At 36.6% G+C, this 19672-nt stretch overlaps 1 non-coding gene across 1 annotated transcript; it reads left to right on the top strand.

Moving 5' to 3' along the window:
- The first annotated feature begins 10577 nt into the window (after window positions 1–10577).
- Window positions 10578–10684, top strand: LOC141682254 (small nucleolar RNA R71). Its single transcript, XR_012559656.1, has one exon. It is a non-coding gene; the product is annotated as a small nucleolar RNA R71 (small nucleolar RNA).
- Window positions 10685–19672: the final 8988 nt, after the last annotated feature.

Raw genomic sequence — 19672 nt, 5'->3', positions numbered from 1 at the left:
AATAAGTCAGTGAAAGCTCTTTTAGCTATTCTGAAAGATGAAATTAAATCACCAAAATCTTGGGGCTTATTATCACAACAGAAACTATAGATAAGCTGACAGAATCTAGCAAAATAAACAGTAGATCTATCTTCTATCATTCTATCCCCAATAAAACCTAAGATAGCACTGGCATAATCAAAATCAGTTTGATTTATGAGAGCATACCCGATTTGTTGGCTAAATATGGGAAATGCATCGAAATTTGAGCATTTGTTTGCAAAAGCCTTGGTAATGCAGTCAAAGAAGAAACTCCATTCCCTCCTTATGAAAGATCTCTTCAACTGGCCCAGATTTGCCAAAGTCCTTTCATATCCCAGACTGGCCATCAAGTTTTGACGAACTGGCTCGTCAACAGTAGAGTAAACACAGTTCTCAGGTAGCTGCAGTGCTTGTCGAACCGTAGTCAAAGTCACAACGTACTCATCCTCCCCTGATGAACAAATAATGCTTGGGGACCCTTGAGCACCACCATCATCATACACGCCGCTTCTCCAGAACTCCAGTACTTGAGTACCAGAAACTGCTTCGGGTTGAGTCAGAGCATACCCAATATCAGAACTAGCAAGAAAGTCCTGAATGAAGTGAAGTTCAGAGGGTGCTTCTGACTTGCTAAGAATAGCAGAGAAGTTATTAGGAACAAACGTTGCTCCATCGAAGATTATGTCCTTGGGTGCCATTAGAATTTGTGAGAAATTTGGTTGCCTGTATTGTGTTTGATAAAATGTCTATATGAAAAATCGTCAGTAGATGAGAGAGAATAAAAGTAAAGAGAGAGAGAGATAAAATATGAAAGTAACTAAAAATTTGACAATCTTTTCTCTCTTTTACTTGTACACAAAAAGTAACCGTTGGGACACCTGGCAGACATGCAGCAGTAAAATAGTTAATGGGCACGGGTAATCAGTAATCATTACTTATCACATGCAGTTTTTCAAGGAAAACCGTTTCACTTACCAAGAAATCCCATTAATCAAGGTAGTTCAGTTTTATTTTAAAATTTAAAACTGTTCCCACTTAATAAATTATGATCACTGCGAGACCAATATTCTGAAAAAAAATATGACCAATGAGAGAATGACCAAAAAATAAATCAAGTAAACAGGTACTGCCATGTCAGAATCAGAACTTGATTTGTATCAGAGCTAAAAAGGTCATCAGAATATGGTTAGTATCAGGATTTAAAAATTTATCAGAATATCAAACGACTCAGAGACCAAATCTTGCATAAAGAGAAAATTTCATTAATATATTGAGCAAATACATTTCATGAAATTTAAATTACATGCTTAAAATTACAAGATTGTCTTAAGCTACAAATCTTAACATCAACAGCCTTAGTCCTAAGATAAGAAGCCTAACGACTAACTCCTTCTGCTGCTGATGAAAAGCACTGCAAGACAGATGATCCGTTCTTGCTGACGAAGAGCATAGAGAGGAAGATCTCTTTGTATAGTCAACAAATCATTTTGAATGATCTCTGGAAGTTGAATCCAGAGATTATGAGGAATGTTGTTGATAGAATATGCAATTAGAACACCATTTTGAAAAATGTGTAGTGTGTCAGTGCCATAGTTGTAAAACCAACCAAACTGGGCCATTGTTTGAGAGAAGAAAGAATGGATTTGAACTGAAGGATGTTTGGTCAGTTATATAGACAAGGGAAGACAAAGAGATGCATGGAATATGAAAAAGAATTAAAGCTTCGTCTCCCTAGACTGATGAGTAAAAATAATAGCCATTGGAAGTTTAAAACAGGAGTTAATGAGCACATGAAACAAGTAAAAATTACTGTGCACATACGAGTACTACTAACCCAAAATTATGTGACTGTTTATATCTTACCCAAACATATTCTGATTTTAAATAAGACTGTTTCAGATTTTAACCACAAATAAGTCAAGTAAAGAATCAGAATTTAATATCAGAACTTAGACTTATATCAGATCTTAACAGTCATCAGAACATGATTTCTTTACTCAAAAAGTGAATGCCTATTTCTGTAATTCTTCACACAAATTCTGATTTCGTTTCTTCAGAACTTAATTATCAGAACTTCCATCAGAACTTGTCCTCAGAATTTATGCAACTGACACTTAACCTGTTCATCTAAAACAACATTTATCACCACAGTAATTTTCATCATTCATATGGAGTGTATATGTGTGTAGTAAGCTTAATACAAGATAAAGATTAAAGTCTGATTCACTTCGGTATATCTTAGAAATAAGGCATAACTAAGAACTTTGCTCAAAATCTGTTATTATTCTAAGTCCACTATTGAATGAGTTCATGCATGAGTCCACCTCAATTGTTTTGTGCTCATTTTATGCATCTTTTGAAATTTCTGTTTACAGTGGCTTCTCAGTGTAAGTGAGTCATGACTGCTTATCAGAATTTATGCTATTATCAGAGTATTTCTCCAGTAATCATAGAGTGTGAAAAGTCACCAAGAAAATTTTATTTTGCTTTTCTGATGCATATTACTTAATATTAGCAATGCACTTGGATCTTCCCTTCCACAATTTTACTCTAGATCTCAAAGGAGTACCTGATTTTTATTTCTTTTCTTTTCTTTTCTTTTCTTTTTCTTTTGATAAGTGAGGCTTATCAGCACTTAGTACATCCACCAGATTTACTAACATCAGAATTTAACAGATAAGAAGCACTATTCTAGTTTTTGACTTAGTAACAAGATACACAAAGTAAACTTTAACTAAGCTCAATATCAGAATTTGCTTGTGTAAAAAGATTTCCACATAAACAATTACTTCATACATGGGACTTTTAGTATATTAGAGATTACTAGGTCAACATCTAGCACAGTTATCCTCATTGGATTGAATAGTCACATAAACATTCATATCACTATCAGAGTTTAGAAATTCACATCAGATAACAATCAGTACTTAAGCAATTTTCAAATTAAGCACAGAATACACACAGATAGTAATATCTGTAAATACTGATCATAAAATCTGATGAAACAGAACATAAACTAAGTAGACTTAGAGAAAGAACCTGAAACCATTCCAAGTTCATTTACCAATCTTGTAAAAGTAGCTTCACACAGTGGTTTTGTGAAGTTATCTGCTAGTTGTTGATCTGTTGGAACAAAGTGCAATACCACTGTACCTTCATCCACATGTTCCCTGATGAAGTGGTACCTTATGCTGATGTGCTTTGTCATTGAGTGTTGAACTGGATTACCTGTCATAGCAATAGCACTTTGATTATCACAGTAAATAGGGATTTTAAAGTATGTTAACCCATAATCTAGTAACTGATTCTTCATCCAAAGAATTTGTGCACAATAGCTTCCTGCAGCAATGTATTCCGCTTCTGCAGTTGATCTGGAAATTGACTTTTATTTCTTGCTAAACCAAGAAACCAATCCACCTCCAAGAAATTGGCAGTTTCCACCTGTTCTTTTCCTGTCTATTTTGCATCCTGCAAAATCTGCATCTGAGTAACCTATTAGCTTAAAGTTTGATTCTCTAGGATACCATAATCCCAGATCAGCTGTACCCTTAAGGTACTTAAAAATTCTTTCCACGGCTATTAAGTGAGATTCTCTTGGATCTGCTTGAAATCTTGCACAAAGACAGGTAGCATACATGATATCAGGTCTACTTGCAGTAAGATAGAGTAGGGAGCCAATCATACCTCTGTAATCAGTAATATCTACTGATTTACCAGTATCCATATCCAATTTTGTTGCAGTGGCCATGGGAGTGGATGCACTTGAACAATCTTGCATTCCAAATTTCTTCAACGGATTTCTGGTGTACTTGGATTGACAAATAAAAGTGCCTTCTTCATTCTGCTTGACTTGAAGGCCCAGAAAATAGCTGAGTTCCCCTATCATACTCATTTGATATCTTGACTGCATGAGCTTGGCAAACCTTTTACAAAGTTTGTCATTTGTAGAACCAAAAATGATATCATCAACATATATCTGCACCAAAAGTAAGTCATTTCCATGGTTGAGATAAAACAGTGTTTTATCAATAGTTCCTCTGTTAAATCCACTTTCCAGAAGAAACTGAGCTAGAGTCTCATACCATGCTCTTGGAGCTTGCTTAAGGCCATAAAGTGCTTTGTCAAGTCTGTAGAAATGATTAGGAAATTTTGAGTCTACAAAACCTGGAGGTTGTTCAACATACACTTCTTCCTCCAATTCTCCATTGAGAAAAGCACTTTTTACATCCATTTGAAAGACTGTAAACTTTTTTTGAGCAACATAAGCCAAAAATATCCTTATGACTTCCAATCGATTCCCTCATGTTGAGAATATCCTTTTGCAACCAGCCTTGCTTTATTCCTTGTAATTATGCCATCACTGTCAGTTTTGTTTCTGAATACCCACTTTGTACCAACAACAGATCTGTTCTTTGGTCTTGGCACTAGGGTCCAGACTTTATTTCTTTCAAATTCATTTAACTCTTCCTGCATTGCTTGCACCCAATCAGCATCTTGAAGAGCTTCTTCTACTTTCTTTGGTTCAGTCTGAGAAAGAAAAGAGTGATAAAGACATTCATTTGATGTAGTTGTTCTAGTTCTGACACATGCATCAGGATTTCCAATAATTAAGTCAGGTGTATGTGCTTTAGTCCACTTCCTTGCAGATGGAAGGTTTTCTCTAGAACTGGATGCTCCTCCATGATCCATGCCATCTTCATCAACATTTTCTGATGCTCTCCCTGAAATTATGCTTTCTGAGTTGGATCTTTCAGAATTCGATTTTCCAGAATTATTAGTACTTGGCTCATCAGAACTTGATGAATCAGAACTTGAAGAGCCAGTTGTAGGTTCTGATGCTTCTTGAGATGTGGTTATTTCTTCAGTATGTTCCCCCTGCATAGGTGCATCTTCCTTTGATATGGTCACCACAGTTTCAATAACATCAGAGTTTACTCCATCAGAATTTGCAGTATCAAGATTTAAACAGTCAGGATTTATAGTATCAGAATTTAAGACTTCATTTTCAAATCTCAGCTGATCATGATCATTGAAATCTTCAAGTCCGGTAATCTTCTTATCATCAAAGAAGACATTGATAGATTCCATGACAACCCTTGTTCTTAAATTATAGACTCTGAAGGCTTTTATGGAAAGTGGATATCCAACAAAGATTCCTTCATCAGCTTTTAAATCAAATTTGGATAACTGTTCAGGATGAGTCTTAAGAACAAAACACTTGCATCCAAATATATGAAAATACTTCAGATTTGGCTTTTTTTTCTTCACCATCTCATATGGTGTCTTTCCATGCTTGTTAATGAGTGTTGCATTCTGAGTAAAATAAGCAGTCTGCACAGCTTCAGCCCAAAAATAGGTTGGTAGCTTTGCTTCATCAAGCATAGTTCGTGCAGCTTCAATTATAGTTCTATTCTTTCTTTCAACAACTCCATTTTGCTGTGGAGTTCCAGGTGCAGAAAATTCCTGCTTAATTCCATGGTCCTTGAAGAACTCTTCCATGATCAAATTCTTGAACTCAGTGCCATTATCACTTCTTATAATCTTCACAGAATCTTTGACCAATTTATCCAGTTGCTTGACATGATCAATCAAAATAGATGCAGTTTCACTTTTTGTGTGCAAGAAGTACACCCATGTGTATCTGGTGAACTCATCCACTATGACCATAGTATATTTCTTCTTTGCAATAGACATGACATTCACTGAACCAAATAGATTAACATGTAGTAGGTGATAAGGCTCAAGAATTGATGATTCAGTCTTGCTCTTGAATGAAGATTTCCTTTGTTTTGCCTTCTGACATGAATCACAAAGGCCATCAGGAGCAAATACTGATTTTGGCAGTCCTCTCACAAGGTCTTTCTTGACTAGTTCATTTATATTGTTGAAATTTAAATGAGAGAGTTTCTTGTGCCAATTCCAGCTTTCTTCAATTGATGCTCTGCTTAATAGACAGATTGCAGAACCATCAGAACTTGTTGAAAGCTTAGCTTCATAAATGTTACCATGCCTGTATCCTTTCAGAACAACTTTGCCTATAGATTTGCTTACAACTTCACAGTGTTCTTCAAAGAAATCCACATGATAACCTCTGTCACAAATTTGACTCACACTCAGCAGCTTGTGTTTAAGTCCTGAGACCAGAGCTACTTTTTTAATGATGACATTCCCCAGATTGATATTTCCATATCCCAAAGTTTTTCCCATATTGCCATCTCCATAAGAAACACCTGGGCCAGCTTTCTCCACAAAGTCTGATAGCAGGGCTTTATTTCCAGTCATACGTCCTGAACATCCACTGTCCAGAACTAGGATGTTTTTCCTGTTGCCCTGCAATCAAAAAGACAACTAATGATTAGTTTTAAGGATCCAGACTTGTTTGGATCCTTTGGCCTTATTAAGTTTGTTAACATTTGCAGCAGATTTTACATCAGAGTTTATGTTAACATTTTTCTTATCAGAATTTACACTATCAGACTTTGAATCAGAACTTATACTAGAAGGAACAATGCTAACTTTCTTTAAAGAAGGTTTTATTTGATAATAATCATAGTACAGACTATGATATTCCTTACAAGTATAAATGGAATGCCATAAACTACCACAATGAAAACAAGAATTTTGTGGCCTATATCTAACAGACTGGCTCTTAACTCCTGACTTTGAAGGTAAGGAGTTTATGTTCTTATTCTTCCTGCAAAAAGAAGCCAGATGGTTAGAACTTCCACAGTTATGATATGTTTTTCTAGGAGCATTAGGAACAGGCTTATAATCATTGCTTTTATTTACACCTTCCTTTCCATTCCTATTTTTCCTAGGTGATTTTACCTTGTTTACATTCTTAACCTCTTTCAGCTTGTACTTAAGCTGCTTCTTTGTCATTAAGCCTATGTTAACTTCAGTTGACTTTTCCTGTTTTAGTTTGTCAAATGTTAATTCCTCTTTAACTTCTGATTTCTCAGTATCAGACTTTACAGCTACAAACTTAACAGGTTTTATCTTTGGCTTTTGTTTAACAACTATAGACTCAATTTCTACAGTTCCCTTATCATTCTTATCATCTCCATAACCTTAGCCCTCTTTCCAGTTTCCACTACTTAATAAATTCTGAGTTGTTCTTCCAGAGTTAGTCCAAGTCCTGATAATCTCTCTTTCCTTTTCTAACTCAGTTTTTAGAGATTCATTCATTTTAAGTACTTCATCCCTAACATATAAAGCATCATCTCTATCTTTCTAAGTTTGATGGAATATGACCAACTCTTTTTCTAAATAATCATTCCTCTTTTTACAGCAAGATTTTCAGAAGTTAATCTTTTACATGTTAAAGTTTGATCTCTATAACTAATAAACATGGTTTTAAAATATCTTCTCAACTCATTAATATCATCAGTATGAAAGGCATAAGTAGTTTGAGGTATCTTTAACTCAGCAGCATCAGAACTGCTATCAGCATTTGCCATCAAGGCATAGTTCTCCTCATTTTCAGAATCTGAAGCGTCTGTCCAGTTTTTCTGCTTTGTGACCAGTGCCTTGCCTTTGTCACTCTTCACTTTCTTGCAATCAGGAGATATGTGGCCTTTCTCACCACAGTTGTAGCATTTGACATTTGAGTAATCTCCTCTGTCAGACTTTCCTCCTTTACCTTCAGATTTTCTGAAACTCTTCTTATCAGAACTTGCACCTTTCCTGGAAAACTTCTTTCCCTTCCTGAATTTCCTGTATGCAATCCTTGTGATTCCTTTCACCATAAGAGCACATAGCTTCATCATCTCTTCATCAGTATCCATCTCAGGCAAGCTTTCAGTTTCTGAGTCATCATCACTATCAGAACTTGATGACTCAGTATCAGACTTTGTAATGAGCGCTTTTTCCTTTCCTTTCCTTGAGGTAGCTGCTTTAGGGGATTCTTCCTCAGCCTTAAGAGCACTTGTCCTTGACTTTCCTCCTTTCCACTTGCTTCTTTGTTCCATCTCAAGTTCATGAGTCTTGAGCATCCCATAAATTTCATCAAGAGTAGTTTCTTCAAGATTATAGTTGTCTCTTATAATTGTGGCCTTCAAATCCCAACTTTCAGGAAGAGCTAACAGGAATTTAAGGTTTGAATCTTCAAGATCATACTCCTTATCAACTAGTTACAAATCATTCAAGAGTTTGACAAATCTGTCATATATATCAGTCAATGACTCATTAGTCTTTGAGTCAAAGTGTTCATACTCTTGAGTGAGTATAGTCTTCATGTTCTTCTTAATCAAATCAGTTCCCTGGCATCTTGTCTCCAAGGCATCCCATATCTTCTTTGCAGTCTTGCAGTTAATTACCCTGTTTGACATTATATTATCAATGGCACTATGCAACAAGCGTCGTACCTTAGCATCCTTAGCAATTGATGCGATATCTTCAGCAGTGTAATCACTCTTCTCTTTTGGTGCATACTTTGCTGTTTCACCTGCAACTACAACAGCGAGTTTGGTTGGCTTGTGAGGTCCTTCATGGATTCTGTCAAGATATTCTGGATCTGTAGCTTCCAGAAACATAGTCCTCCTCACCTTTCATATGGGATATTCAGATGGTCTCAATATGGGAACTCTAATAGCCTCATATCGACTATGGATTTGAGACTTTGGAGGTTCTTCAGTTTTGGCGGGCTTGGTTGGAGTTTCTACTTCAGACATGATTGTTTTTGGATCTTAAATTGTTTGTGTGTTAACAGATTGCTCTGATACCACTTGTTAGGTCACACACACTATAGAAGGGGGTTGAATACAATGTTTAGCACAATCAAATCGAATTAAAGAACACAAGTAACAGAAAACAGATTTTATTCAACACAATAAACTCTGTTACAATATAGAAATGTCCTCTCTCAGTGATGAACAAATTATCACGAGAGCTGTTAGGGTTACAATGAATATTATTCTTGATAATGATAACACGTATAGTGTAAACCCTATGTCTGTGTTTATATACTACACAGTTACAAGATAAGTTCTAATTGATATGGAATATAATTCTGCTTCCTAAAATATACCAATCAGATATCTTTTCTTCCAAGTATTCTATTCTTCATAGAATTCCTTCTTCATGCATATCTCTTCTTATGTTTGTCTTGATCTTCTTTCCTTTCAATCAGCCTTTCCTTAACTGTTCGTCTTTCCGCACTTAAGTTCTGATATCCATCTTCTGATAATTATCTCTTGATAATTTTAAGTACTGATATCCTTAAGTCCTGACTTCCAGTAAGTACCGATTTCAGTTAAGTACTGATATTTCCTGTTTGTTAAGATCTGAAAACTAAACATGAAACATATTAAACATGACATTATCAAATATATCTAACATAAGCATCTGTCAAATGACACTTTTCCAATAGTACACGGAATAGCGAAGCTTCCAGGATCTTTAAGCTTCGGGGGCAACTTCTGTTACAGCACAGCACTGCATTCCTTCGTGAGAGCGACAATCTCTAAATCATCTAGCTTCACTTTTCGAGAGAGAATACCTTTTATAAACTTTGCATAACTAGGCATCTGCTCAAGAGCCTCAGCGAAAGGTATGTTGATATGAAGTTTCTTGAACACCTCCAGAAACTTCTCAAATTGCTTGTCCAGCTTTTTCTTCTGCAGCCGCTTAGGAAAAGGCGGTAGAGGATAGATCTGTTTCTCCCCTATATTACCCTCAGGAGGAGTGTGCTCAACAGTAGTCTTCCGTGGTTCCACTTCTACATCCTGCTGCTCTACTTCTTTCTCAGCCTCAGCTTCTTCAGTCAACACTTGAGTTTGTTCGGGATTCGCAACCTTTCCAGACCTTAAAGTGATTGCATTTACCTGCTCCTTAGCTTCATTTCTTCCTAGCACTTCAGTGTCATTGGGCAATGTACCAGGTTGACGATTTAGCAAGGTATTGGCAATTTGTCCAATTTGATTTTCCAAGGTCTTGATAGAAACAGCTTAACTCTTGCACATAAGCTTCAACGCCTCTAATTCAGATTTCTCATTAGCTTGTTGCAGCTAGAGTTGTTGTCTTGGTGCATATTGTTGTTGTTGAAAACCTGGGGGGTTGTACTACTTAGCTGGATACTGCTGATAAGGCTGTTGAACCGCATTCTGAGCATTGCTCCAGCTGAAATTTGGATGATTGCGGTTGTTAGGATGATAGGTGGCTGGCACAGGTTGCTGCGATGGCTGAAAATTGCTCATGAACTGAGCTGATTCACTAGAAATAGCACACTGATCAGTCTCATGGTCACAACACAATGCTCACAGACACTAGCGATTTGATTAACTCCATAATTAGCCAAAGAGTCCACCTTCATCGTCAAAGCCTTAAGTTGGGTAGCTATAGCAGTTGCTGCATCTAACTCCAGAATTCCTGCTACTTTTCCCTGAGTCAGTCTTTGGAAAGGATTCAGGTATTCATTAGCAGCCATCAGTTCGATCAATTCATAAGCTTCATCGTAGCTTTTAGCCCAAAAGGCTCCTCCTGATGCTGCATTAAGCATGGGTCTAGAAGTAGCACCCAATCCACTATAGAAACAGTTTATAATCATCCAATCAGGCATGCCATGATGTGGGCACTTCCTTAGCAGCTCTTTATATTGATCCCAAGCCTCACACAGAGATTCTCCAGTTTGCTGAGCAAACTGAGTAAGAGCATTCCTGATTGCTGCAGTCTTCGCCATAGGGAAGAATTTAGTGAGAAACTTTTGAGTAAGATCTTCCCATTTAGTAATAGACCCTGGTGGTAGAGAATGTAACCAGCACTTAGCTTTGTCCCTAAGAGAGAATGGGAAGAGTCGCAGCTAAATTCTCTACCCTGGTGGTAGAGAATTTATGCATTTATACACCGATGATATGGTTATTATTCAATGCTAAGACGATAACAAATTGAGGTTATTTATAACTAAGAAGTACGCTAACTATTATAACTATGATAATAAGATTGACTGAATTAATATATATGACAAACATGGGATTTTAACTTCATTAATTACTTCATTCAATAGTCTTATTGTTCTCAACCTTAACATGCAATGGTGATGACACTAATCAAATAACACGAAACTGATAAACGCCAACTTTCGTTGCACGAGTACCATACTACCATACATCCACAAAAGAGATAGAAGCTGAATAGACACCAATTATATTGAGACCCTCTATGTCTATAGAATTTGACAACATAACGGTTTAAGCATAAGTTATCCATCTTGATTATATAGGGCAAGTAAGATGGTTAAAATTACCTACGAATCATGCATAATAATAACACATGAACCTATGCTAGCATGGAAAGTTCTAAATTCTTAAATTCACTTTCGCTTCATTAAGAATTAACACAATATCTTATAAGTTCGCGATGCTCATAAGACGAATACGCACAACCAATACTAAGCTATCATACAATCACCACATGCTAAGGCATCGAAACAATTTAACTAAAGAAATCCATAAATAAATCCGTTAGAACCCCATGATAATGATTAGCCCATGATCGGACTCATCATTAACGTGGGTTCCGATGAAAGCATGGTATAACAAACGTAGTCTTTTTAACGAATAAATAAAACCAAGTACAAAACAAGAGTAAGGTTCACAAGTAAGAAAACTAGCATCCAAACACAACTTAAAACAAAGATTCATAAGTAAAAACAAGATCTTCTCCGTCTTCGTTGAATCGTGCTATGAACGGTCTTCTTACGGCTCTCCTTGCGCTCTGGTATGTCTCTTGCTTGATATCCTGAAAACGTTCTTATTTAAATATATATATAGCAGCCCTAACTAATCTCGAAGTCTCCCCACTTAGAATCGAATTATAATCAGGATTCATATTTTTCGCACCAGCGCGGCCGCGCGCTGTCACAGTGCGGGCGCGCCGTCCTTCTGGGAAAAACTCAGATTTCATCTTTTTCCTTGCTGCTTCGAGCCGGCTTTCCACGAGCTTTTATTCCAACATCACCTTGACACCAAATTAGCACCAAATCAATGCTAATTCACCTGATTCACAGATTAATGCCTGAAATGCAAAAACACTAGAAACACGTTAAAATAATTAACAACTTGAGTACAAATGCATCAATTCAAAGCCTATTAGAGCATTATAAAGTGTCATAAATGCCACTCAACAATCCCTCTTAGAGCTTCTACAAGCTTGAGCCATTCATCTAATGTATAACCATTGAGTTAACCAACTCTGAATCTTGTGAATCTGCCAACTTGTATGTTCAGAAAATGTCCATCCATTAATATTCTACTCATCCCCCTTGCCTTGAGCTCATTTGATCTCTGCTCAAACATCTCTATCTCTTTTGCATATTTTCTGTCCCTTTCCTCTTTTTCAGCCTTCAGTCTTGCATGTCTTTCATCCCTCTCCCTCAACCTTTCAGACATCACAGCCTTCCACATTCTTGTGTTTGTATCCTTATCCTTTATCAAGTTAATTACCCTCTTCAATTATATGGTTGGAAAAGTTTCCATTACTGTCCTTCTAAGCAAAATGGAGGTGCCATCCATGTAGTAGATTATGACTTCTGCTAAAGATACAACATAAACTTTGACAATTTCTTCAGATAGTTGTTGGAAATTGTCATTATCTGTGATGCACATGTTTAGAGGCAAGAAGTCAGTTTGATTGAAACATTTCCAGATGACCCCAGCACCAGCTTGCATTTTTCTTGGTTTTCTTCCAAAAGTCTTGTACTGAGTTATGGTTGGAGGCTTTAATGAAGGTAGGTTTGTGATTTTCTTTAGTGTGACATGGCTTGTTCAGATTGGTATCTTGATTAGGGTGTTTGTAGTTTGTGTATACAAGTATTTTGGCTTTTGAGGTAGGTTTGGTTGAGATAGTGTTTGGCTAGGCTTAGTGGTTTGAGTTTTTGAGATTTGGATTTGTTAAGCATGTTTCTTGGTACCTTCTCCATCTTCCATTCTCTTCCTTCTGCTTTCATCTCCCTTCTTTCCATCATCCCTTTTCTTCTCATCCTTCTTCTTACTTCCAGTTACCTTTGTAGATTGACTTGGATTTGAGCCAAAAGGTTTTTTCTCATCATTCTCCCACTCATCATCGTCCTTGTCATCTTTTGTGTTGAATTGAGTAGTTGGCAATATGGTCTCTACATTATGTAGATATCTACCCAAAATCCTGATCATCTCCTCATCTTTAACTGTCTTATTCTTCTTCTTCTTAGTTTTGAGATCAGTTTCCAATGTTATGATAATTCTTAGATTACCCCTCACACAGTTCTTGGGGATTGTGAAATGTTTGCACTTCCTGGTTTGTGAACATATGTAGGCCATCCCTTTTTTTGGATGGAGATAGGCTTCAGGAAAAGAAGCTATCTGAGCTTTCTTGAGTTTAGTCAGCAATTGGGTGTCCTCTGGAATGACTGGATTAACTCTATCAATTATTACATCCTGCTCAGATGCTCTCATGGATTGAAGATTTGGGAGAGACAGCTATAGACACCTGTCCAAACCACAGTCATTGACATTGGCCACTATCCTTTTCTCCAAAAAGTTTCCAACCTTGACAATCACCACTCTCAGAAAATTGATGTTTTTAGCTAAGGATCTCTTTTAAGTGATGTAGTTGTTGTGAAGAAAGACTCTTAGCACCATTAATAGCTTATCGAACTCCTTGTCTTGACAGGGTCCTTCTGCAACTTTTTGGAGTCTGTCTTTTTCAACATCTTGAGAATTTTTTACTTGTGTAGAGCTTTGACCTGAGTGAGATATAGATGTTAGGTCACACACACTGTAGAAGGGGGGTTTAATACAGTGTATACTACAATCAAATCGAATTAAGAACACAAGTATGAAACACAGAATAATCTTATTAATAAAACTATTCTCTCTCAGTGATGAACAAGTATCACGAGAGCTTCTAGGATTACAATGAATAATATCCTCGATAATATTAACACATATAGTGTAAACCTTATGCTGTGTTTATATAGACATACAGTTACAAGATAATCTCCTAATTGATATGGAATATGATTCTATATCCTAAAATATATCAATTAGTTATCTTTTCCTCCTAGTATTCTATTCTTCATAGAATTCTTTTCCATGCATATCTCTTCTTGTTTTAGTCTCGATCTTCTTTCCCTTTAATCAGCCGCCTTCCTTATCTGAAAGTCGTTTTAAGTTCTGATATTATCTTCTGATGAATATCTTCTAATATCTTAAGTTCTGATAACTTAAGTTCTGATATCTTAAGTCCTGACTTCAGTATAAGTACTGATTTCCAGTTAAGTACTGATTTGTCATGTTAAGTAAGATCTGAAAACTAAACACAAATCATATTAGCCATGACATCACAAATATATCTAACAATCTCCCCCAACTTGTAAATTAGCATAATATACAAGTTCAACAGATATTTGATGATGTCAAAAATATTAAGTACAAATGCATGAGAATTTGACTAGATAACTACAACTTACAGTCCTTGCAACTTTACCATCCTTAAAGTCTGATATCAGCTTCAGTCTGTATACACTTCAGAATTTAAGTAGTTGTAGATCTTTGACTTGGCTTCAGTTAATGATATCTTTGATTTCAGGAGTTGTTCTGAGATAGTTCTTCAAAAGTGTTCTCTCAGCATATTCAAGTTCATTGATCATCCTCCTTCTAGCATCTTTGAGTTCAACTGTATCTTCACTAGTTTGAAAGATAGCAGCCCTGAGATCATTTATTTTTGCTTTCCTTATATTTTGATCTAGTCTGATGACATAAGCTTTATCAGACTCTATATTGAATTCAAGACCCTTAATACCAAGATATGTAGTGATTTTTGCGGTATTAGGCTTCATCTCAACTATTTCTCCATTGTGAGAATTGTACTTAGGAAAGTATGGTCTGTCAGACTTTACAGAGTAAAGTTTATTTTGCCTTTGAATATCAGATTTTAAATAACTGGTAGCACCATTTGTTGATTTGTTCTTCACTTGAAGTAGCAATAGAACATGTTCCAGTTCTTCAAAATACTTCAATCTTATAGCATTCTTCCTAATCTGGAATACCCTCCCATCTGTCATAAAGTATTACATGACATGCTCTTTCAAAACAGAATGGTAAATCATTTGTACAGATTCAAGTTGATTCAATCCCTCAGGAGTTGCTCCTACCCCTGGTTCACTTAAAGAAGTTGGATCATTGGTAGTGTTATTTATTCTCTTCTCTCTAGAACTACCCAATCCAGATTTGTCTTTAGCTTCCTTTCCTCGAATAACTCTTGTTTCAAAACCACTTGATGTAGTCTTCAAAGGTTGGGTCTATTGAGCTTTGGTGAATCCTGGTAGCAGACTTGTAGTGGGTTTAACATGAGCACTGTCAGAGGTTAATGTACCCATCTTCTGATCTTCTGATATCAAGCCAACTTGAGCAATGTCAGAGGTTGCTTGCTTCTTTGTAACATCAGACTACATCTTGACTCTGAATAACTTGAGCCATGTCAGAGGTTGGTTGAGAAACTTTCCTTTTCTTCAGAGTAAGACTAGTATCTTCTTCATCAACTATTTTTTCATCCATGGTTGGCAAATAGATTTTTAAAGAGTCATCAACTTTAGCTTTGCCCTTAAACCTTGGATCTACCTCCATTTGTCATTTGGCTTTGAATTCAGATTTGGTTGCCTCAGAGTTTATGTTCTCTTTAATCACAATGCCCTTAGGCTTTGGTGGTTTCTTTTCAACAATAGAAGCTTTAGACTTGGATTTGACATTTTCTGCTTTAAGTCTGTCTTCTTCTTCCTTTAGACTCTCAAGGTCCATTCCTGGATTGTCTTTAAGAAATAACTTTTTTGATATTTCTTCATCCAGCTTCTGTAACTTGGGGTCTTGATAGTAAACTGTTGTTTCCTTCCCCTTGAGCTTCAGTGTCTGCATAAACTTTTATGATTCTTGACTTTCACCCTGTATCAGAACATCAGGCCTAGTCAGAACTTGTTTACCAGAACTTATTCTTCTATCAGCATCAGAGATTGATCTCTGTGTAGAAGTTCCAGCTTTCCTAGATGAAGAACTTTTTGCTTGACCATGACCTCTACCCTTATCAGAGTTTCCATGGTCATCATTTCCATCATCCTTACCCTTCAGTGGTTGAATAGATTTGCATTTGGACTTAATCACTTTCTCCCCCTTTTTGGCATCATCAGGTAGAAGAAGAGAGACAAGCAATTCCACTGAGGATTGGATCTCATTGAGCTGAGATTGCTGAAAAGCTTGATTCTGTAGGATTTCAGAAATTTGAGCTTGTTGCTTCTCCTGAGTTTTTTCAATATACTCAACTCTGTCAAAGGTAGGTTGGAAAAACCTTTTCTTGTCCAGCTTGGCATTCATATCTTGTTGAATAATAGATTCTTAAAGTTTTTCCACCTTGGCTTGAGTTACTGAGTGTTGACCTTGAAGGTGCCTTGTACTCAGTGCAGTAACTCTCAGCTGTGCCTTGAAATCATCATTGAGCAGCATTTCATCAGCTTTGGCCAGGTGCTCAGCAAGTATATTCTGATTAGGAACAAAATCAACTTTGTTCCATTCCTTAGTCCACTCCTTTCCTCTAGGAGTTTCACTCCAAGGTACTGGGGCATCCTCTCTAACAAACTTCTTGATTAGATCAGCTTTTGAAAGAGCTTATTGAGGTGTATGTCCAGATGGACTAGCTGCATCAGCATCTACATTTATAGCAGCATCACCAGTATTATCAGCATTGGCAGCATCAGAACTTACAGAGCCTGCAGTATCAGCATCCTCTGATAAAATAACAGTATGTGAGGCTATAGAGGTTTCAACATTATCCTCTAAATTCTGATCTGCAACTAAGTTCTGATCAACATCCAAATTTTGATGCCCACCTAATATCTGATCTTCATGATCTTGATTCAGAAGTGGTGTTGTTGGAATATTTTTATTGAAATCAGCATCCAAAATTGGTGTTGGTGGTGGAGTGATGTGAGTTGGTGGAGCTTCCAAGTACAGAACCTCAGGCACAACCAAGTTGTTAAGATCTATTTCATCACTTGTACCTGAGTCTTCAGCATGTACTGGATCAATGATAGGAGACACGGGAGGTGTATGTACTCTGTCTTGAGCAGTTTCTTCAGCTTGAATTGGTGACAATGAAGGTGGAGATTCAGTAGCTTCAGCATTTTCTGGTTGTGTAGATAGAAGGGATTCAATCACAATTGGCTCCTTTGAGATCAGAGATTCCTGATCCCCTTCCTTAGTTGCTGTTTCATCATCCTCTGAAACTGACTCAGCTATGTCCCTTTTAGCTCTTTGTTTCTTTAGTCTCTTTTCTGGTGGAGAGACTTTGGGAGCTTTGTCATCAGAAATTATCTTTCTAAGCCTTTTGAGGGGCCTAGAACTCCCAGTTTCATTTTCTTTCTGAGAAGAAATCTTCTCAGCTTCTACAATAACAGGTTCTGATAGAGGAACCTGTTGCTCATCATCTGACTCATCTCTCAGAATTATTCTCCTTCTCTTCTGTTCTGTCTGAGGTACAGTCTTTGTCCTCTTTGCTCTAGAAGAGGAAGGCTTCACTAGATGTGCTGATGGTTGTGGTTGAGTTTGAGGTGAGTGAAAGATGGTATGTTCTGATGGCTGTTGTGTTGGTTGTGATGAGTTGGTGGGTTGGATATTAGGATAAACAGATGTATATATTTGTGGATCAACATTTACCAAGATTTGTTTGACTGACTGAGGAATCTGTAAGGGTCTCAGTACTTGTTTCTTATTGTCAGCATTTAACAAATCATTAAAAGCCCTCTTTGCAAGCTTAAAGGGTGAAATTAAATCACTGGCTAGTTGGGGTTCATCAGCACAACAAAAAGTATATATAAGCTGACAGAATCTAGCAAAGTATACTACATTCCTATCCTCTGTCATCCTATCCCCTATGAAACCTAGCACAACACTTGCAAAATCAAAATGAGTTTGATGGATAAGGGCATACTCGATTTGCTGACTCATGATGGGAATAACATCAAAATTGGTGTATTTATTGGCGAATGGCTTGGTGATACAGTCAAAGAAAAAGCTCCATTCCTTTATGATATAGGGTTGTTTCAGTTGACCCAGCTTTCCCAAACTCTGCTCATAGCCCAAACTTGCCATAAGCTGCTGTAATACCGGCTCCTCCACTGTTGAGAATGTACAGTTTTAAGGTAAATGGAGAGCTTTACGAACAGTCGATTTAGTGACCACATGCTCGACATCTCCTGATGTGAAAATTATGCTTGGAGAACCAGCAGCACCACCATCATCGTATAACCCAGTTCGCCAGAATGTTAACACTTGTTTGCCAGAAATAGATTGAGGTTGGGTCAAAGCATACCCAATCTCACTATTAGCTAAGTGATCTTGTACAAAGTGCAGATCTGATGGAGCTTCAGCCTTATTCAGGATTGCAGAATAGTTATTTGGTACGAACTTGGCTCCATCAACAATTAAATCCTTGGGCACCATCAGAAATAAGTGAGAAATGAGAGTGCCTGATGAAATGTCTGTATAGAAAATCGTCAGAAAATGTGAGAGAATAAGAAAAGAGAGAGAGTGAATAGAATATAAATGTGAATAAAATATTTGAAAATCTTTTATCTCTTTTACTTAAACATCCCACGTGACAACAGTTATTGAGAAGTGGAACAGACCCTACACCTGTCAGCCATGTAGCAGTTAAGACAAAAGTTAATGGGCACGTTAAATAAGTAATGATTACTATGCACATGCAGTTTTCAAAAAAAAACTGTTCCAACTAAACAAATGATTATTACTGCTTTTTCTCACGTAATCCAATACTCTGATAAAATGTAACCGTTGAAGTAGTGACCAAAAATAAATCAAGTAAATAAATACTGCCACGTAAGCATCAGAACTTGATTATTATCAGAATTTAAAGGTCATCAGAATATGGCTTCTATACTCGAAAATTGAATGTTTATTTCTGTAATTCTTCACACAAATACTGATATGGTTTCCTCAGAACTTAATCATCAGAACTTCCATCAGAACTTGTCCTCAGAATTTATGCAACTGACACTTAAACTGTTCATCTAAAACAACATTGATCACCACAGTAATTTTCATCATTCATATGGAGTGTAAGTGTGTGCTTTAAGCTAAATATCAGACAAAGAGTAAAGTCTGATTCACTTCAGTACATCTTTTAAATAAGGTATAACTAAGAACTTTGCTCAAAATCTGTCATTAGTCTGAAGTCTACTATAGAATGAGTTCATGCATGAGTCCACCTCAACTGTTTTGTGCTCATTTTATGAATCTTTTGAAATTCCTTTTTACAGTGGCTTCTCCGTGTAAGTGAGTCACGACTGCTTATCAGAATTTATGCTATTATCAGAGTATTTCTCCAGTAATCAGAGAATGTGAAAAGTCACCAAGAAAATTTTATTTTGCTTTTCTAATGCATATTACTTAATACCAGCAATGCACTTGGGTCTTCCCTCCCACATAAATTTTTCTCTAGATCTCAAAGGAGTACCTGATATTTACTTCTTTTCTTTTATTTTTCTTTTGATAAGTGAGGTTTATCAGTACTTAGTACATCCATAAGATTTACCAACATCAGAACTTAATAGATAAGAAGCACTATTCTAGTTTTTGACTTAGTAATAAGATACACAAAGTATACCTAACCA

The sequence above is a fragment of the Apium graveolens genome, chromosome 8 (assembly GCF_009905375.1).
Source record: "Apium graveolens cultivar Ventura chromosome 8, ASM990537v1, whole genome shotgun sequence".
Classification (NCBI taxonomy): domain Eukaryota; kingdom Viridiplantae; phylum Streptophyta; class Magnoliopsida; order Apiales; family Apiaceae; genus Apium; species Apium graveolens.
The sequence above is the reverse complement of the archived record's forward strand: the minus strand, read 5'-3'. Positions and strand labels throughout refer to the sequence as shown.